Source organism: Lissotriton helveticus, chromosome 12 (assembly GCF_964261635.1).
Source record: "Lissotriton helveticus chromosome 12, aLisHel1.1, whole genome shotgun sequence".
Lineage (NCBI taxonomy): Eukaryota > Metazoa > Chordata > Amphibia > Caudata > Salamandridae > Lissotriton > Lissotriton helveticus.
The window spans coordinates 47,061,877-47,084,230 of record NC_136073.1 but is presented as its reverse complement, the minus strand read 5'-3'; the positions used below and the strand labels follow the sequence as shown (position 1 = coordinate 47,084,230).

The following is a 22,354-nucleotide window of genomic DNA, read 5'->3' as shown; positions in this document are numbered from 1 at the left end:
CCTGGGTAAAGACAGTAACCCTTCCTCATGTTCAGAGAAAGCAACTGAAGCCACATGTGGAATGGTAGTCAAACCTTATGTTTGCGTCTTTCGAGAGGTAATGTTTTCCTTTTCAGACCACAGCTAGGCCAAGAATGTCTAGGTACAGTAAGGTCACTTATCTTGGAGCAGACCAGAATTCCAAGAAGCGTACATGTCATGCCAGGAAAAGTTAAGAGGGTTAGATGACAAGTGCCAGTCCTGTGTGCAACCAATTCAGATTAATTGCCAAGGGCTAGGATCTTAATTGGGTAAATGTAAGCGTTTGCCGAGGCAGTACTTAGGAGTTTCTCTTTTTTCTGGGGTAGTGGTGCTGGACCCAAAGGCGGTTGCAATATCAACTTCAATTTCGCAAGTGATTGGCACCTGCAATTTTAATCTTGCCTTCACTACTGCTGTCTGGCAGGCAGTCGTAACTTCTCTGGTCTGTTTTATGCTGAAAGCCATTCTTTTGATGTTGGCTTTGTTTTTGAAGAAAACTGACATCTGTTATATGGGATGGCACTGCTGCTATTTTTTAGAGTAGATCTTTCAATTTGGCAAGCTGAAGGCAGAGAGCATCCTGAAAGTTCCCAACATCCTAAATGTGGCTAACATGCCATCGTTTGAAAGATTGTTGGAACTATTTTGGCACATTGCCATTTTTAACCAGGCTCTTATTCTGATGGGATCGTTTGTGCTGGCATTTGACTTGGTTCAACTTTCTAATCTCACTGTAAATGGATTGACCATAGCCAGTTAAACTAATATTCCTGAATCTGAGGGTGCAGTTTCTCATACATATTTTACTACTGTTAAGGCTTCCGTGATTTTGATCCTCAAGTTGCATAATAAGCAAAAACAAATTTATTAGAAGGGAGAACAATCCTTTCAGGAAATTGTTTGAGGCACTGGTGAACAAATTGAAAGCGCTTTAGGCCTCATGTCTTGACCAGTCGTTAGATCTTCTCTTGGTGGTGCATATTTGCATTAGATTTCTTTACTTTCATTCCCACAAGACGCCCGAAAGCTTATGAATAGAAAAAGGTTTAGTACGCACTTAATGATCCAAGTTTGTTCTATACTGTATAGGGTGTGTCTGTAGCCACGGTTAGAGGTAAACTTTTGTGCTTAAATGGCGAGTGTAGACCATTTGATCAGTTTGTCATTCTGTGTTTGTTGCATGGAATTATAATAGTGTTGTGCACAAGCAAATAGGGTGCTCTACAGGGCTTTCATCACATACCCAAAAATATTGGAGGACGGAAAAATGGTAGACCTTAAAGCGGGCCCTTTCTGCCCACTATATGAAGACTTTTTGGTGCATAGTGAATAACGGCAGCAGGGAAGGGCTGTTGGCCATTGAACCAAACATTGTTGCGGATAAATGAAAAGAATATTTTGAGACACTGTACCAAGGATTGAGATGAAGCTATCAACATAACCCATGAGAACACTCCTTTGCAAAATATGGATCTTGAGGCCCTGCAGATCTCTCTATTAGAGTTCTTTAAAGAAAATTGCCCCCTCCAAATCTCCAGGTCTCTAAGATCCCAGGTGATCTTTCGCTCGGAGCAAACTATTTGGGCCCCCAACCTTTGGTCTTTATTTAACTCCATATTTCAGGGAATGGCTATTCCATCAACATGGGCAGGTGTGGGAAATTCTTCCAGTCCATAAAAAGGGTTCACCCCCTCCCTCTAATTACAGGCCCATAAGCTTAATTGATGTAAGTCAGAAGATTTTTTCCATGGTGCGGTTGGTCTGGCTTCAAGCCTTGAAGGACGAACACAGCATCTTAAGCCCACTGCAAGCTGGTTTTAGGGAAAACTCTTCAACCATAGACCAAATCAGGCTTCAACTCATGTACTGGAAAACGGTGACACTAGAGGGTGGCAGTCTCTATTTGATCTTCGTGGATTTGAAATTTGCGTTTGATCTGGTACCAGGAGAAAAGCTGTGGGCCGTTTTAAGTGCTATGGGGTGCCTCCCTATCTTTGACATGTTTAGGCGCTTGTATGAAGGCAATTGTGCCCAAATTAGATTTGGCAAGCGCGGGGACCTACCTCACACATTCCAATTGATAGATGGGTAAGACAAGTGTGCGTGCTCTCACCCACCCAATTTTGCTTGTTCATCAATGCACTTGTGGATATGTTGAATGTAGGAAAGGATAATGATGCAGGAAAATACCGGCCATGATGTTTGCTGATGATTCTTTGTTGCTCTCAAGAACACCAGGCATACAGAGGATCCTAGACAACTTCAAGGCCTTCTGCGACAGTAGGGGACTTGAGATCAACTGCTTGAATACCACATTCATGGTCTTAAACCTGATTAGTACCACCCGCTCCTATCCTAGCCTGCATGGTACTCTCCTGGAGAGGGTTTCTGACTACCTTGGGGTTACCCTGACCAAAAAAATGGCCTGGGGGGTGCAGATTAACAAAACCAGTCTGAAGCTTGCGCAGAACACATGAGGGTTATTGAAGCTATTTAGGAACTCCCCATTCAAGCCCATCTGCCCAATAGTGGAAATTTATAAAATGCAAACTAGGAGTTCTGCTATGTATGGGGCTGAACTCTGGTTGCATCATTCTCTAGGAAACTTCACTAAGATCGAGAATGCATTCACACAGATTCTAGGTCTTCCACCAAGTACTCCGCCTATACCACTGCGCTTAGATCTAGGGATAACACCACTGCTGAAGATATTGCCCTTAAACAGTTACTCCACTTGCGCTGCTTATGGGCTACCTCGCAATTGTCTGTCTACCGGGATGAGTTCAAAGAGGTTCAGACTCAGAACGGTGTGGGGAAAATACCATGGTTAGCTTATATTCGGGACACCCTCCAGAATATAGGCAGAGCACGCCTATGGCACATCCCTGAGGAAGCCTGTCTTAGTTTCTCGCAAGGAACTGGTGCAGGGATACAGGGAAGATAGACTAGCCAAAATACAGGAGTGTTCGGTGGCAGGCTACCTGGCAACCTCGTTCATGAGGATCAAAGATCAATATAGCCAAGAACCTGCCCTGGATGAGATACAACCTGCGCTAGCGAGAACTCTATGTCCAATTTATGCATGGCTCCCTCCCACTTCGCGCCTTCATGAACAAATGGGAACGAGCACCTGTTCTAGGCTGTGCTGTCTGTGACCATGCAGAGGAATCAGAGCTACAAGGCTTCCTTTTTTGTCCAGGTTATAGAAATTCCAGGCGTCGGTGGCTGATCCAGTTATGCAGAAACCTGGGCACCAGACGTTGTGTGGAGGCTTTTAGACTGTTGAAGTACAATACTCTAGCTCCCATTGTATTTGCGGTATCACGCTTTTTATTATCTGTGTATGCGCAGGTCGCTTTTAAAATTTCATCACCCCTTTTTCCTTTGAGTTGCCCTATGTGGTTTTATCTATGTTCATTTCATGTTGTAGATTGTGAAACTTATCTACACCGTTTTTAGGTCGAGCCTAGACGTGCAAGCAATGCGAAGCATTGCTTGCTGTCTGCTCGACAACAATTGCAGCCCGTTTCTGGGAATGTAGACACGAGTCAGACGTGTGCTTTTCCAGTGTCAGTTTTGTCCGCGGGAGCGCGCTGCTGGCTGCTTGCTGTGTGCGGTGTCAGTTTCGCTTTCACTGCAGGCGAGTGCTGATAAAGGCCTGACACCATGTCCAAACACATTCATGCGCCTGCTAATGTTTAAAGTGCGTATGCGTAATATTTTCAGACCTTCGATTTAATTAAAAATGCCATTTCAACAGCTAATGATATTTTAGCAAATAAGGATGACATATTTGCCTTTACAAACAATGAAGATGACAAACATAACGAACAACGTTATGCAACACCAGCAATATTACTAGATTAAGAATACTGACTGAACGCACAACGTGCCATTAAGCTCAGGCGAGTGCTGATGAAAGCCTGACCCCATGGCCAAACACATTCATGCGCCTGCTAATGTTTAAAGTGCGTATGTGTAATATTTTCAGACTTTCGATTCAATTAAAAATGCCATTTCAACAACTAGTGTTTTTTTAGCAAATAAGGATGACCTCTTTGCACACACTCGTGCGCATGCACACACACAGGCACACACCCCTACCCCTCCCTTACCGGGCTCGCACCATCTGGAACACGCCGGGCACTGGAGCTCCTCTGCCAGGCCAGCACGAAGCGGGGCTCTCCCCTTAGGCATGGGAGTCCCGCAGTCTCCCCGCTGGTCTTCACCCGGGCCCCCTCCTTGGAACCGGGACTTCAGATGCGGCACTTCGTTTTCGCTCCGGGGCTCGCTATTAAAACGAAACTTAAGGATGGCGCGCATGCGCAGGCAGCCCCCACAGACAGTGTGAGCAGTTAGGTGAATTCGGGAGAGTCCATTTCAGGAGTAAGGGGGGTCTGTAAGTGATCCTCTATGCTTCTTGCTACCTCTTAGCTTTCACCTCGCTAGAACTCCTTGCGCAAACCAGACTATTTTGAAATATATATTTTTGTAGGGGGTGTTATGTTTTGGGAAGCCTTCCAGGAGAATGAGTCATGTGCTCAACATTAAAGACTCCTCTGGTGCGCCCCTCTGTGGTGCAGTCCAGCCTTAAGCTGGAGTGTGCCTGTAGCAGCCTCGTCTAGCTAGGAAAAGTTTTCGAAGGAATGTCAACTCCACCGTCCAGCGCTCTGCAACCGGCAGGAACCTGGAGACCCCGGGGGGATTCGCAATGAGGGAGCAGGACGCGACCTGCCCATTGCCCGCTGTTCCAAGGGACAATTCAGCGGCTCCCCTGTGAGGTGGATTAAGCAGAGATTGAAGAGCATGGTGAAGCTGCCCCGGGACCGTGGAGAAGTATTTGAAAAACGCAGCACCCCTAGGTACAGCCCGGGGCAAAGGGTTGTTGACACTGCCAGGCTGAAACACTGCTGAGGTGGGGGAGCAGCCATGGAAGAGTAGGACCAAGCGGCTTGTCCAGAGCCCCAGGAGGAGACTGGCATGTCCGATGGCTTTTCCAGGCTCTGGACCGATGTGATGGGGATGCTGGTGAGTGTTTGTGTGCAGCCGGTGACAGGGGCGGGGGCAGGGGAGAATGCTGGGGAGCTTGCGGGACAGTGAAGAGATCATCCAGTCATATTTGTGAAGGTGCATACTGGATACTGTAGTCCTGCTTGTGCAGCGAAGAAAGTAAATCTATACGGGAGGGGGCAAAAAGGACTGAGAGCCATCCCTACACACACCGACATGCTGCAACATCGTACTGTTCTTTATTGCTTTGTTTGATTTTACTTCTGTATAGTTACTTACCTTGTCGTAGGTGTCTGTGTGATTTACAGTGGCAAATTTGTCATTTACAATACCAATAGCTCAAACTTTCCTAATGCAAGACCTATTGCATTGCAAATGCTTGTTAATGTTTTGTACATACTTTTTATATGGTTTTATCAACGAGATGTAATTTTGCTGTTTTATCTGGGGAGTGGGTAACTGCAGAAATTCGGAGTTGTAAACATTGGGCCTTCGGGGTTTTAAGATCTATCTGATATTTTTATCAACATGTTGCTTATTTTGCACTTGTATGGTCTATTGACCGCAATAAAGTTGTCTGAGATGAGTAATTCCTAATTTGTAAATCTGGCAATCTCATTCAAAGGTGCTATGGATAATGACTGAAGTGTTTAAAATGACAATGGGGGGGAGTTTTATAGCAGTCTTTATTCGCCATAATGTTCTTCTGAAGTCGATTTTTTTTTCACCAGTGAAATCCTTTTAACATGGTGCTTAAACTGGACACACAGCCGGTATATTTTGACAGGTTAGCGTGCTTGCTTAGGGCTTTAAGGCTTGGTGCTCTTGGTGTAGTTGAATAGCCCAGAGTTGTGCTATTAGTGTTCATTTAATTTGGGGTGCATAGTCGGAACCTCGACTGGTCTATCATCCAATGTTGAACGTGTTATTGGAGAGAAGTTATTATCGGATTTGTTGTGTTTTTGTGAATGTGAGGTATGGAACGTTTGGTAGTGTAGTCTTAAGCTTGTATGTTGAAGTGGGGTTCTTTTCTCAGGAATCTAATACGTGGGGAGTGTAAAACTGGATTCTCTGGAAAAGGTTTGTCTATCAGATTAGCTCAAGGGAAACACGTTTGCTACCCTGGTCCACAAGTGAGGAGGAAGTTATCAGCTTTGGCTCCTCCATAATTTCCTGATCATTGCAAGAATCTATTAATGAACCTCCAGGACAGCAAGAATGAATCCATGCAAAATATGTATCAAATGTTATTGTAGGATTGCTTTAAATCTTTACAAACATGTTCCCATAAAATAACATAATTTTAAGAATAAACATGTAAAATTGCACCCAAATATGCAACACATCTGACCATATATTAGCACAAAGTGTCATAGGATTGAGTGTCCGTAACTTCTATTTTGTTAGGGCCACCTTAACAAACCGATATACAATTTATCAAGATAAGGGCATAAACAATTTCAAGTAAATTGTAAAACTTTCCCCACATGATTTCTTAGGAATGCTACGTTTAAAAACTGCCTGCATTATTTCCTAAGAATGCGAAAGTGCAAGGTTAAAGTAAAAAGGTCCCTCAACCAAGAAGTCACAAGCTAGTGCAAAAGCATTGGTTGATTTACCAATTTCGGATTTGATCCAACTAATGTGCAACAATGCGCCACATAAAAGTGCAAATAAGCTTTACCTAAGGACTTAGAAGTGAAAGTGCGCTGTGCCTCTCTATATAATTCATCTGATATGCAGGAATCCACCACGTGCCCGGGCAAATGAGCTCTGCTTATGTACTTAGCTGTCACAATACAAGACCATAGCATAAATGCCTGATCACGCAGTGTTATGGCGGTGATCTGAATTGCTACATGCTAGTGCAACAAACCTTGGTGCACCCTACTTATGTACCTGATCGGAATGTAAAAGCCACGCAATGTAGGGCGCAGCTCTAAAATGCTACATGATAGTGCCACAGACAACAGTACGCTCTACCTATGTATGTGGCAGTCAAAATGCAAGTTGCCATAATATATAGGCCTAGGCAAACCATACTGGAGCAGTGTTCATGAGTGCCACATGCTACTTATGTGCTTGGATGTTGGATTGCAAGGTGCTGTAATATACATGGCTGAACAAGCAATGCAAGAGTGGTATTCTAGAGTGCCACATGCTGGTGCTTCACACTCGTGACCAGTGTAAATGTACACTGAGGGCATGCAAAGAACCTTGTTGACCAGGCGTATTCAAACACTAAACAATGCTGATGTTTTGCTTATTTTCAAGCTTTATGAAGGTGCCAATTGATTGGAGCTCACGGTCCAATCTTTTCTTCCCATTGCAAGTACCAAATTATGACTCCATGTTAAGTTGGAGGCTGGCATTTTGTATGAACCTTCCAAAAAACTTGCTGAACTGGGCTAATACCTTTGGAGACGTTGGTATAAATGAGCAACATCGCCTCTTTGCATGTTATTATCCCATGCTGCACGAAGATTGACCTTGGGTACATTCGCCTCGAATGCAGCAGGCCTGCTCAGCAACATACATGTGCAGCTGATTCAGAGTGGTATTGACACAGCCTGCTTTGTACATGTCCCTTTGCCAAGTTCTTCCAGTGGGCCCTGTATTCCCATATGTTAAAAGCCTAGTTGCTATTATGTTCTTTTTGGCTGGTCTTCCAATTCCTGCCTTCAGATAGGGTTGGCAAAGGTTACTATGTGTGATGCTGCATGTTCCTCTGCTCCTCTAATTTGTCTGATTAGGTTTAGGTCATGTTCTCTTGGGGCCTTCTTTCCATGCTCCTTTAATGTTTACTTTAGTCAGGCTGTAGTTAGTGGATCTACAAAATGTCAAAGCCTGATTTAGTGCAACTCTGGCCATACCAGGATAATTTGACCTGCTGCTTTCTTTAGTGAGAAATTGCGTTTAGTGCACCTCACAAGGACTCTGGATTCGCCCTGGTCACTTGGTAAAGGAACTTGATTCTTTATTACACTCCATGTCCGCCAAATCAAACTAAAAACCAATCCATGTACGCCAGGTGTTTTTTGGGATGCTAAATATTTTCATATGAAGCTGTGTGGCTGTGCTCTAGTGACTCAATAAGCCTGCTGGGAAAAGCAAGGTGGCTGTAGTTTATTGTGGGTAGTAGTTTTCCCCTTATGAGTATTCTGATTGCCTCTGCAGTGACAGTTTAGATTATAGTGTATAATTTGGATACAGCATGTGTCGTTTTGACTGCTTTTCCTGACAATGCAATGGCCTACAGCGTAGGTTTACCAGTATCTGACAGCCAGACTCCAAGATAAATCTGTTTACTAGTTGTGCCTATTTTTAGCAGGCCTAGTTGCTTTTCAAGTTGGTGTTTTGATTCTTTGGCTGAAAATAAAGACTTACGTTTTATCCCCATTCACCTGCAGAGCATTCCTTGTGTAGAGGGAAGTATATTGAACGCCTTCATCCAAATATGGGTTTGATCCAGTAGTACCAGGTTGTTCGCGTACAGTATTATAGGAAGTTTAATCTGGCCAAATTTGGGTGGAAATATGTGCTTTCAACAATTCCTCACCTAAGTCTGTGTAAGGTAATCAGTGTGAAGGCAAAGGCAGAGCCAAACTTGAGCCCTTTGTTGTAGGTCTTCGCCGTGGCAAGAGTTCGAGTTATCTTCTCCTTGCAGAATATGCAAATTGGCCTTGACAATGGATTGAGTGGCACTCCATGAAGTTTTGTCCTTGGAGTGATGAGAATCTCCCATTTTTTGTCCATTGAAGCCCGTAAAAAGGTAATCGTGGCCCTAATATTGGCCAGGCTGGACTACTGCAATGCCCTTTATCTGGGAATAGACAAGGGTCAGCTGCGCCGCCTGCAGCTGGTACAAAATGCCGCTGCTAGGCTGGTACTGGATCTTCCCATGCGTCATTCGGCCTCTTCTGCTCTGTTCATTGCACTGATCCCGGTGGACCGTAGCGTCTTTTTTAAGACCCTGGGCATAAAGAATATTTTCCACAAGTACGCTCCCTCTAGGAATCTCGGGTCAGCTAATAAAAATCTGCTCAAGGTTCCTAAATTCAAAAAGATGAGATGGGGTGGAAGAGCCTTCTCACTGGCTGCGGCCAAGGTGTGGAACGCTCTCCCAGTTTCTCTTGGGCCAGCAAGTTCACTCAGTCTTCCATAAGACACTTAAGAATTGGTTGTTTCCTTCGAGACGAGTCTGTATGCTGGCTGTGCCTGTAGGCTCGTCTGTACAGATCGCCTTGATGCCCTTGGGCTTAGTCCGCGTTTTACAAATTCCTATTCATTCATGAGTTAGCAACGTTAGCATGGCACCAGTTTGATCTTTCATTAAGTCAAATTTTGATGGTGACTTTTACGGTTTCCCAAAGGTACTGACCTTGGATAATTTAAGAGACTGGATGTCCCCTACTTTTTTGACTTTTTCTAATATTGATGTATTTTTTTTCTTGCTTTTAATAGGAGGGAAAGGTGGCTGCTCCTTTCCCGACCTCATAATACACCCTTTACAAGGTGAAGGTGTCTTTTCTCTTTAGAGAGTCAAGCAGGCAAGTAAAGAGACCAACAGGTGCTTTAGTGGAAATCGAAGAGACAAAGGAGAATTGAATAATATAGAGCACACTACCAATTGTAGAAGTTTGCGACTGTTTGTGACAGTATTGGCAGAGTGACCAATGGCAAGTGACTCCTCAGACCAAGCAAGGGCCCACATTTGCAGCGGGTACCCTTGCCCACTGATGGTGGCCACCCACTGCTGAAACACCCCACAGCACAAGCTGCAGTCTTTCAGCAGCGGGCAGAAGCAGTACCAGCACTTCGAAAAACCGCCTGATCACTGCCGACTCACTGCTGGTTCAATGCTGGTTCCTCAGCGGCAGTACTCATCGTTATTGACTTCACCCCTTTCCGGGAAGATCTGAGCCACCATACTGCCCCGCTGAAGACTGCTACACCCGCCAACAACTGGAACATGGTACTGCCGGGACACGGTGATATCAGCAATCCTCTCAGTACTCCACCCGGTTCCAATGACTTCCACTGAGAACTGCTCTCAAGCAGCTCAAGGCTCAATACGCACCCCTGCCTGTTTGGGCAAGATTCTACAAGGATGATCTACTTGCTTCTCCGGACAATTCCGCAGTAGCCTGCGCCTCCTCTTCAGCCGCTTCAAACTCTTCCGCAGCTTCCAGCCCTTTAAGATTTTAAGGAAGCATCTTGTGAATTTCTCTGGCAAATATACCTCTACGTATCCACCCAGTCTCTTCAAAATGTTCCTGCTAACACTTTGGTTTTTCACTGCATAAATCTTGCAAAGTATAATCATGCTTGCCTGTCCCAGGCTTGGTTCTAGGAAATAAAACGTAACTACATTTTTATACAAATTGGTCTGAGTTTAGTCTGAGTGACATAATTTCTTACCTGAGTGTACAGTAAATGTTTATCACTACCCTCAGTCCTACTGCTCGGCCACACTACCACAAATAGAAAGATGTCTACTTCTACATCGGCCTACCTTAAGGGATCCACTGCACTCTTTGCACACTATACCTTTGGTATATTATATACATAGCAAACTTCCTACATCTTCTATCACCCTCATTGACACCACAGTTAAAATTCTAAGCTGGGACCTCTGTAATAGAATTAAGGAGTAGACTCAAAAAATGGCAATTTTACACCATTGCCAATATGGGTTTAGAAAATACATATATGCACGATTGAGCACTGCTTGAACTTCAATTTAGTTTTAGTCAAGTACACAGCCAAGAATACACTTGTTATATCTGGCATTCATCGACCTGTCCTCTGCGTTAGATGCTTAAGTTACCTAAAGGATAGATGAATCTCTTGTTCACTTTATAGCTCAAATGGTAAAGCTTCTAGGGAAATAAAAGGTTTCCAGAGGTGTGCAGCAAGCATGTGTATTAGAACCCTTCCTATTCTACATAGCCTAGTCAATTTTTTCAATTCAATTTTATTTATTATGTTTTGGCACTCCAAAGAGGGCCACATAAAACAAAATACAACAAATACACATTTCTCTAAATGACAACTACAACATTTTCCACTAAACAAGAAAATCAGCGTCACAAACCTCCATATTTCATCAATAAATAGCTCAAAAACATTTAAAAAAGTTAAAAATGTTGAAGCAAAACATTTCATTTGGAGGAGTATATAAGGCCTGTAAAAAAGAATTCACATTAAGGATACCCAATTGCAGGCATATTGGTTTTAACCACTTCAACCGAAGTGGGCGCAATGCATGACATGTAAACAATATATGGGAACGATCCTGAACAGATAAATTACAAAAGTTACATGTGGGAGAAGACCCATACCATTTTGCTAAAAGAATGTTCAGGGGCAACAGGTCCTGCCTTAAAAGGAACCAAAATCTCCAAATACCATGAGGTAAATTCCAGGCGACATAGGGTTGGGCAAGCTTCATAAAATGAGTTGGCAAGGAGATCACCTCCCCTCTTTACTTGCATAGACTTCGTGTCAAACGTGAAACATAAATCCCATGACGCCTGTTTCAAAAGGGATTTTAACTGGGTAGGAGAAATAGTAAAAAGGGTACTCTCTTCCAATTCAAGAAGTGCCACAGCCTTTCTAAAGTTCTTAACAATTTGGGAGTATTCTTTTAAATTACCCAATAATTCCCCCTTAAGAAGGAATCTCAAAGACCCCGTTTCTCCTCTAGCTAGGCTAACAACCCATCGAACTAAAGCTGATGGGCCCTGCGCCCAACTGCTACGGAGACCGAATTCCAGTCTGCAGGCGGCCACAGAACAAGCCGGATTAAGGGATGTTATAGACCATAATAATTTTCCTTCAACCGTCTGCAAGAAGCCCCAATGCTTTATATCAACCAGTTCCATTCCGTACAGGAGAGTTGGAGGAATTTTTGCCCTAAAAACCTCTGATAAACAAGCAAAATGTCTTCTCCCAGTGGCGGAGTAAAGGGCACTCAGACTTTTGCCTTGGGATCTGGCCTTACGGGAATTATCAATATGAGGCTTCTCACTCAAGTTGGCGGAAATTATTTTTCCTAAAAAGGTATGTCTTAACCACCTCCAGTTTCTGACCACCTACTGCCCAACCAAAATTCTCAGATTTAGTTTTTTTCCTATTCTACATAGCCTAGTCCTTTTTTGGCTGCTATTAAAGGTGCCTTACTCCCACATTACTATACGCAGATGACGCAGTGCTTCTGCTGTACCCCAAAAGCACTGCGTTTATTGGTGCATTCCTTTATCCAATTCGAAGCTGCTCTTGATTTGCAAACTAACTTTTCCAAATTGTATATTATGGTCTGTGACCCTAAGCATACTGCCTTTCCACCTCGGCTGTTGGCACTAATTGTTTACAAAGCACTAGCACTTTCATACCTGGGGTTTACATTTGATGCAGCCGGCGCCTGGGCCTACAGTATTGCACAATGCAGGATGAAGTTATCTAGGGAAGTCTGCCCTCCTTTTTAGTCTCTTAACCTCCAGAGTGTAGGGCTCTTCTGCTCCAGCTTCATACAACTCAATGCGTTCCCATTGTGACATATGAGGCTGAGGTATGGGGCCTTCTAAACTGTGCAGCTTGTCAGGCGGAGGAAAATAGATTTTGTAGAAGAGCCCTTTCTGTTCCTCTATCAACCTCACTTAACTTGTCATGAGGAGTTGGGTATGTCCTATTTGGGCAATCCTATCCGTGCACGACTCTCCTCACTGGCCTCCCCCTGGCAATATGGTTATCTATCGGAAGAGCTGAGGAGGAGTCTTTAACAGGACACTGCCTCTGCGACAACACTGCCTCTGCGACAAGGGCCTCTTTATTCTCTAGATAGCCTGTGGAAACAGTTTGGGCTGCCTCATGCGTTTATGGAGCCTAGCTCTAGGCGTCGCATAAAGTTTATGCAATCACTACTGCTTAACCAAGCTCTATGCTGGAGGCTAACTGCAGAAGTGTAAACCCACTGTTGCAGCTTACCTATGCTTGAGCACAGATAGTATTCGACTAATTATCTCCTTGGTGCACGAAAGCGCTGAAAACATCGACTGCTATTTTGGTTTAGGGCTGATAAATATTTACTTTCTTCCACTGGACTATCAAGTGTGGGCACTATTCTTGCATGTTATGGTAGATCTGCACGAACTTTCGTTTTACTTTTTTCTGCACTTTTTAGATAAAATATACTAATCCTTTTAATGCCCCTTTTGAATATGCGGAAATTCAGGCCTTAAGGGCCAATGTTTTAGTCTCCTACAACTGCCTGATGAGGTATGTCACCAGGTTGGCACCTTCATGAGAGCCGCTGGGCAATCCCAAAGCACAATGCACTTTGATTAATGTATCGCCTCCAAACTATGTATGTGTTTGAATGCAACACAACTTTGTGCATAAGACTACTTGCTGTTGCATTTTAACTGTATTTAATTGGTATTCTTAGCAGTGTTTTTGTGCACGTTTATGGATTATTGCGCCCGAATAAAATTATTGGAAACTAGCAAACTTTAAATGCACTGAATATAAATGTATAAACTATGCTAAATTTTTAATTTATAAATAAGGAGCATGTTAAACTCCTAGTTGCTCTGAGCATGCTGCGTCCTCTTTGATCCTGATACCCGCACCGAGGAAACCAGTATCTTGAGTCATAAAGGCAGTATAACACTATACTTGGTCAAAGACTACTAAAACGTCACCCAGTAAAAGGATGGGTTATGGACAGTCAATTCCTTGGGATGTTGTTCTTTAAAGAGGAGTCTTCGACTAATTTCCTAAATTGGGGCAGCAGTGGATGTTGCATATCCTGGCGGTGTAGAAGTAAAAGGCCTGCTGCCATTTTTATTTTACACTTATCCTGTATCCAGCACACCCTCAGCCAGTTTTCTGGCTGAAGGTGTGACAAGAACCATCAGAGATAGTGATATCATGTGCAAGATAAGTGGTGGTGGTGGTGGGGGCCTGCTGCTGAGTCATATTTTGAAATGATGCAGCTGGTTTCGAAAAAGGTGCTGGCCTGCAGAGGGAGAAAATGGCCTTCCATTTGATCGTCTAGGTATTTCAGGCCGTAGTTGAAACTTTCTATGATTAGAATGCCGTAAGGGGGTGCCAGCGTGATAGTTCTGGCAGATTAGCCTCGATAGTTCAGCAGAATCTCAAGGGTAAGTTTGAACTTGCCCACTGTGCAGTAAATGTCACAATTTGTGAGTAATCTTGAACCTAAGCAAAAATGTTTTTGCAGCTTGGCCTGCTATATCATGGGCTCTGGAGAGTACCAGTTCTGAATCTTATTATTCTCATGGAATCAACCTAGAATAGACCTGCCTGAGGTGACTCAAATCAAACATACATATAGTGTTCTGTATAAAAACTATAATATTGTAATTTTAAACCACATTAAAGCATTTAGTGTACAAATGTCATAATAAAACCTCTAAAATCCTGTTCCGTTATTTAGAAAAAGATGACTGGAAATATGCCTCGGGTCAGGAATGCTATCTGCGCTCTGCATACTCCAACTTTAGGAGTCTGCATATTCCATTACCCAGCATGCTTACTGGCAGTTTGGCTCACAGCCTCAGTTTTTTCCCCAGCTCTTGCTGACCATCACTTCAGGGTTGCTAACCCTCATTTTTTCTTAGATTTTTCTTCAAAAATATTTTTGAAACATTCATTCAACATCTCTTGAAGAAAGACCTTTCTTTTTAAACCCCTTCAGGGGATTTTTTCCTTTACAGAAAGTGAATGCATTTTTGAAGTTCCTCTTCTGTAAGTGGAAGGCTGTGTCTGACCCCTTTGCCTTGTTTGGGTTTTTTGCCTTATTCCACACTGTCAAAGAACTTTCTTTTGTTAAAAAATTAGCCCTCTCCAGGGCAGAGGGAATTGGCCTTAAAGGTAAACTGGAAGAACTCTCTGTGGAGGGAAAGAAAAGGCAGAGAAGAGGGGGTCCTCTAGTGTCCTTCTTTCTCCCATTAAAAGCTCCACTCAGAAGATCCAGGGAGAAATTACTTCATAAAGTACCTTTGTCATAGAAGTCTGCTCTTTTGACATAGATCAGCACCTCTGACGTAGACCACCTTTGGCGACACCAGTGGGTCAACAATATTTGTCAATGTTGCCTCCAGTGTAGACACTCTGCAACATTGCCTGGTCACCACAATTTGACACCAACACACACAGACCCCAACCTAGAGTATGAAACGTATCTCTGTACCGAAAATCGTTCACCAACCCTTAGATTGACTGAGGCATTGAATGTGGAGGCATTCAACCTAGTCTCTCCATTCAGGTTCCTCTGTACATCCAAATAGTCAACCCATTGGAAGAACCAGCTTGTTCCAGGGGCCAAGGCTGGTCATTCCGGCTGAGTCCCTTTGCAAATTCCTCTTCAGCCTTTGAACTTAACCTCCAATCGCTGATCCTCTGGCACCATAGTTACTATTTTACGAATGCCATTGCTATAAGGAACTCCTGTGCCATTAGTTTAGAAATTACCACCCCTTCTGAGCCATACACTTCTGATTGGGCTGCTGTTCCCAGAGGTGCAACACAACTCATGCCAATGGAAGGTTCCCACACTACAGCTTTGTCTCTATGGACACTTTACAACCAGGCCTGTTTTTTGGTTACAGGCTTCAGACCTGGCAGAAGAAAAGTTATTGACTCCAGCTACCTTAAAGTCTGCAGCACCAAGACTGCCTAAAATATAAAGCTGCCTAACAGGACCCAGGGTTTCCATGGCAAGAACTGAAGCCTTATTTTGTAGTAGTGTCTGCAGTCTGTTGGACTTGGCCCTTCTGGCAGGTTCACCCCTGAAGTTTTTGCTGGTTATATGTGACTTGGGGATGGTGATTCCCACTCTGAGTGCGTGTGGTGAGAGGTTTGCCCTCCCATAGGAATGCATGGGGAATATGTGTCCCTGGTAGTTCCTGGTGCGTGGGGGTTTAGGCTCGAGTCTGGTATGTGCGGACTCGTGTGATTGAATGCTGCGAGATGATGTATGCGGCGTGTATGTGTCTAGTGGGGAAGTGCCACTTCTAGACATGGGTGTGTGTGCAGTAAGTATGCTGGCGTGTGATTGGCTGAAGCTGGCTGGGGAGCCCGGCTCCAGAAGTCTGTGTGGGTCTGCCCCGGTGGTGAATGGAGAGATTAGCATGCTGATGTGAGGGAGGGGCTGCGCCTGGGTCCTGAATAGGGCTGGGCTTTTCCCAAACAATGCTGGCTCTGCCTCCTGTGGTGCGACTGATGACCCTAGCCTGCCTGGTGAATGGAAAGGGTGGCTGGGGAAAACAAAGTACTCCCAAAACCAGCTGCGACTGGTTTCTCCCCCACCCTGCACCTTTAGACAAAGGAATTTCATGTATAAAAAGAGGCTGTGACCTCTTCTAAAATGTTCTTGTCCCCAACTCTAATCTACCAGGTGCATGCTGCTGCTTGGGCCCAGGGGAAGGCTTGCCTCCCTGGCCCCTGCCCAGCCCCTGGACTACAGAGGTCCTGGACCCCTGAAGGACTTTGCTGTTTTCTGCGTGCCTAGGGCCCCCTTGTGACGTCCTCCCCGGGCTACGCTAGGATTGGCTGCCGGCCTGGGATTCCCTTGTGGCGTTTTCCCGGGCCGCGCCATGATTGGCTGCCGGCCCGAGGAGTTTGGGAGTCGGGCCCCCGCAGCGCGACGAGGCAGGGAGCGGCGGGAGCCTACTCTGCGCTCCTGCCTTTCCCCCGAGAAACCGCCGCGCCCCCCCCCCCCCCCCGGGGCTTCCAGGAGCGAGGGAGAGACCCGGAGAGCGAGAAGAGACCGGCACTTCCCCAGACCCGGTGAGTGCATTCAAGGAGAGGAGGGGCGTCTGGGCACATTGCCGTGCCCGCCCCTCCACTCCAGCGAGAGTGCCTGGGTGCTCGGAGGCCCGTGGGGCCTCCCCTGATGCCGAGTCCCCCGAGAGGGACTCCACCAACGCGAGTCAGAGCCCGAGAGGCTCAGGGGGCAGTTCTCAATCGCGAGTCCCCAGAGGGACTCCACCAACCCCCCCCATGTTTAGTCATGAGCCAGAGAGGCTCAAAGGCGGCCCAGTTCCCAAGTCCCCCGGGAGGGACTCCAACAAAGACCCCACATTAGTCCAGAGCCCCGAGAGGCTCAAAGGCGGCCCAGTTGTTTCCAGAGCCCTGAGAGGCTCCACCGATGGCATTTGTTCTCCTGAGCCTGCGAGGCTCAGCCCCAGTATCTTTGTGCTCGAGCCAGAGAGGCTCCATCATTTTGCGTTTGTTCATCAGAGCCTGCGAGGCTCCCACGTTGGCCCCTCCATCTACAGCTGCCCAGGACTTCGTGGGCAGCTGAAACGTTTAGGTTTGTTCTTGGCTACCTGCAGCCTGTCCTGACATTGCGACATTGGGCGTCCTAGCCCCAGAGAGGCCAGTTGGCCTGGTAAGTTATGAGCTCAAGTCAAATGTGATTCTTGAGAAATATTCTGTTGCACCTCTGAAGGTACTTCTGATGCGTTATGTGCCTTGTCCTTTTTCCCTCCTGAATATCCCATGCATCATGTATGACGCTTCTGGTTGTATGTTCTAATGCTAGTCCTACTAAGTGCATATTCCTGCCAGTGGTCCCATGCCCCTGTCCTGTACATAGTCTCCTGTAAATTCTGCCCGTGCCTCTGGCACATTGTAAAGTGTGTGTTCCTATCTAATGTGTCTTTCAATACAAAGGCTATTTTTATACATACCTTGTGTGGAGTTCCTTTTGTGGGGGGCCCTGGAGGTTGTTGCTGGTGGGTGCGTGCGCAAATGCTTTACACATCGCCTCCGAGATAGGCCTGACTGCTCGTGCCAAGCTACCAAGGGGGTGAGCAGGGGTTGTCTTGGCGGGTGACTTCCGTACCCTAACTTGGGAATGGTGGCTTCTGCCTGACTTTGGCGCAAGCCTTAGCCAACCAGAAATCCCATTTCTAACACAGTACAAAAACAGTCTTTAGCTCATTAGTTCCTCCTGAAAGTGAGCAAAAAGATGGACATAGTGGGAAAAAAATCTGCAGTTGTGTTAGCATTGCTCTGATAAACAGCAAGTGACGCAGCACTTGGCAGATGTGATAGGGCTCTATGGTGATTAACTTTGACGTACCAAAAGACAAGCTTTTTTTAGTCCTTAATGAAGGGCATGCTGTTTCCAGTCAAGTGATCAGAGCAGCCATCGTTGCTGTGGATCTGGCGGAGGCTAATTTCTGCCAGTGTAACTTAGACTTACTTTGTGGCTTTCTCTCGCTTCTCTGAAGCCTTATACCCACCAGAGTAATGAATCTTCCTTTTTTAGGCTATGTCCTCTTTGGTTCTCTGCTGAGTGAGTCACTCAAAGCAGTAGGCCTGGAAGAAAAGCCATTTTATCTGCTTTAGTTGCAGGGACACCGGACAATTGCAGGCAGAGGATTCTATCCCTCATTGGCTCAATTACCTACATGCACTAGGGCATCAACCAAAACAGTAACAGCCTAAGTACTTCCAGAGCAAATTGTAGCAGTCTTCCTCAGATTCAGCAGTCCTATAGACTACTCTGGCAAAATCCTGCTTGCAGAACAATGAACCCAACGCTCATTCTAGTCTTTGCCACTATAATAGTGTAACAAAACATCTGGTAGTGTGGAGAAATATCACAACAGACAAATGGATCTTACAAAATGCATAGAGGGGTTAGACTATTAAAGTCCAACACTATTGATTCCGTCAAAAGGACTTCCAACACCAACTATACTCTAGCTTCTAATGGAGATATTCTCTCCTCGAAAAACAGGCAATCGTACCAGTTTATCACAAGGAAAAGGTATCTATTCAAGATATTTCAGTACCCACCAAAGGGTCCAAACAAGAATTCAGACCCCTATTGGACCCGAGGCAAGCAAACCAGCAACAAATTCAGAATGTTGGCTTTACACCAAATTTTCCACCGCTAACAAAGACAGGCTATGCCCTGTATATAAGGGATGCAGATTTCCGCACAATGTTGCAGATTCCTAGTTGCCTAAACTCACTACCAGCACAAAATACTTCAGTTTGGCCGTAAGTTGGCACAGGAATATTTTCAAAATGTTTGGCAGTGCTGGCCTTTTCTTTTCAGATCGGTTTAGCAATATTTAGACTATTGGCTGAAAAGTTTGCAGTCTACTGAGCTCAAAAGGACTTCAACTGCACTGTCGAGTTGTTAGAGCAATTATGACATCTCTTGTTCGATTCCAAACCCATGTGGGAGCAGCTCTCTACCATCAAAGGAGTAGGTGGAAAACCATTCTCTAGAGATCATTCCCATTCTGGCCGTTCTTTAATTATCTGATGTAGAACCTTGCAAAAAAGCCCATAGAAAATCAAAGGAGGACATGACTGCTTCAGAGTCCGGTCATAATACTGACAAAAACCTGATAGAAAAGTGCCCAAGAGTATCCGCTCGCAAAGTCCTAACAGTGACTAGGTCTCAAACATGATCTATCAAAACCAATGGTGATGCCTGCATTGGCTATTCTACAAAAAATGCATAGTCAACGAATACAGGAATGGACGACCACACAATGTACTAGGTCATCAACGAAGATGGTCTACTGTACCAATGAAAGACTACAATGGTGGTTCTGCCTTTAATTAACTGTTACAACTGCAAATGCTACATCAACACTATCTTAAAAAAATCATAAAATTGGATACAATCAGCTGTGACTTATTCCACTGCTGAATCAAGCACAACATTCACCACAATGACACTTATCGAAGATAATTACCAAATCTGAAATAACTATGCTTTCAGACTAAGGTATTTCAGGCACTAATGCTAGAACAAACTTTTCCTAGTCAAGTGTCCCCTTGCCCACTGAGACAATTTGATAGAGGAATCTGACGAAAGTACTTTTGGGCCAGCTTATAGCCCATCTCTGAATGTAAAATGCCTAGTCTCTGAAGAGGATGAATATGATCAGTTTTTACTCCTGAAAAGGGTGAACGCAATAGTCTTTTGTACGAACTGAGTATGATGGAAATATAGTATTTAACTTTCTGAACAAACTATCCATGATCAACGGGAACAGCTGATGGAAATTTCATTGGACCGGTTTACAGATCTCCGCCTAATGCAGTGATACTCGGCTTGGGGGCCGCACGCAGACCTCCTGACCTTTGCATGCAGCCCCCTGAGCAGCAGCAGCACTGGGCTGGTGTTGACTCGACTCAGCACTAACATTAAATTTATAAATATACAGAAAACACTTATTTAAAGGTTAATGACAGTTAAATAAAGTAACTTGGCCCTTAACTTTAGGAACTTCATTTTTTTTGGAAAAGATTTTTATTTTCTCTGCATTGATACAAAATAAAAGTTGTTCATACAGTTTTCCATCAGAACATAACACTACAGCACACGATATCATAAGCATCTCCGTGAAATCACACGTAAGCAGGGTCAGAACCCCGCGCCAAATGGCCACAGTATGTCTCAGAGGACGGATGAGCGTTGGGGCCAGTCTTCTGTCGTACAGGGGTGAAAGCATACCTCTTGTGCCCAGTATGTCCCTACCCGCCTTAAAAGCTGGGTATAACTGCGGAGTGTGAAGCCACTGGTTGATTACTTTCAGCTGCGCCGCCCAGTAGTAGAGCTGGGTGTTTGGGAGCGCTATCCCTCCTTCATACCAGCAACGCACCAATTTGGATTGCGCAATGCGCGCCAGACCGCTACCCCACATAAGGCTAGATACTTGCGCCGCAATTGTACGGAAGTAGGTGGGTGGTACCTGATATGGCGTATTTTCCAGTACATACAAAAAACGGGGTAGGACCATCATTTTGAATAGCGCTGCTTTCCCTAAGTCATCGGCAGCGTACCCCAGTGACGCATCTCTTTTGAGGAGGTCCAATTGAGGTTGGAGATTCCGATGGAAGAATTCCAGGGAGTCCGCAGTGATATATATATACCCAGATATTTAAATGGCTCCTCCGCTATCTGGAGTGGGCAGTCCGTGGGAAGCTGTGGAGGGGGGCCACGCAGCACGTACATTACTGATTTAGACCAATTTATGGTTTATCCTGATGCCCTTCCGAAAATCGAGTAAACATTGAGCAGGGTTAGTATGGAGCGCCTCGGGGAGGACAGGTACAACAAAACGTCATCTGCATCAAGGGAGACACGATCCTCCCAGCTGTCTGACCATTTGAGACCCTGTATCATAGGTTCCCACCGTATCCACGCCGCTAGAGGCTCTAGCACCAGGGCAAAGAGCAGCAGTGATAGGGTGCAGCCCTGGCACGTGCCACGCGCCGGGGGGGGGGGGGGAAGTCCTCAGACATATGTCCATTAGCAGTGATGTGAGCCATTGGTTTGGTATACAAGAGCCTGACCCAGGCACATAATTTTGGCCCAAAACCCAGATGCTGGAGCACCGCGAATAAAAAGGCTCATTCGACCATGTCGAACGCCATTTGCGCATCCACTGACAGTACCACTGCTGGTTCCTGCAGCCACTCCGTCCGAGCCAGCACGCCATGCAAACGCCTCAAATTGAGGGCAGTGTTTCTGCTCTGCATAAAACCGGACTGGTCTGGATGTATGATTTCCGGCAAGTGCGGTGTTAGCCTAGTCTCCAATAGTTTCGCAAGGATCTTAGCCTCCGCATTAAGTAGTGATATGGGACGGTAGGAGATACACCTATCAGCAAGCTTACCTTGCTTTTGTATAGCCACTACAGTGGCCGTGCTTTGATCCGGCGGGAGTTCGCCCACTTGCAAACTGTCGGTTAATATATTGAGCAAATAAGGGACAAGAGTCCCAGCCGTCCTTATAGAGTTCGACAGGTATGCCGTACGGCCCCACCGCTTTATCTGACTGTAGCGATCCGATTGCCGCCTGTAGCTCCTCTACCGTAAGATCCGCCTCAAGTGTGTTCACTGCTTCAGGGGTGAGTTTGGGCATATCAAGAGCCTTCACATAGGTCAACGCCTCTTCCACTGTCATGCAGGAGGCTGAGGAATAGACTGTTTGAAAGTGGCGCGCCAGTGTTTGTACTGTCACTCGTGGATCCGTTGTTACCTGTCCTTCCCCGGAGCTAAGCTGTTTTATCAATCTGGCACCTTTATCCCTCCTATCTAGCCATGCCAGCAACTTCCCAGTTTTATCGCCAACATCGTATATCTTGTGCCGTGTGGCTTCCAACTGCTGTTTGGTGCGTTCCGTAAGGTGCTCTCTATACCTTCTGTGTGTGACTTGTAGGTTATGAGATGTCTCAGGGGTTGGGTCTGTGGCATGCTGGGCCTCTGCCATGTGCAGTTCCTGTTCTAGCGAGAGCAGTTGGAACACCTTCAT

General features: G+C 45.4%; 1 protein-coding gene across 2 annotated transcripts in view; it reads left to right on the top strand.

Moving 5' to 3' along the window:
• YBX2 (Y-box binding protein 2) overlaps positions 1-22,354 on the top strand; it is a 134,824-nt gene that overhangs the window by 5,481 nt on the left and 106,989 nt on the right. The window lies entirely within an intron of this gene.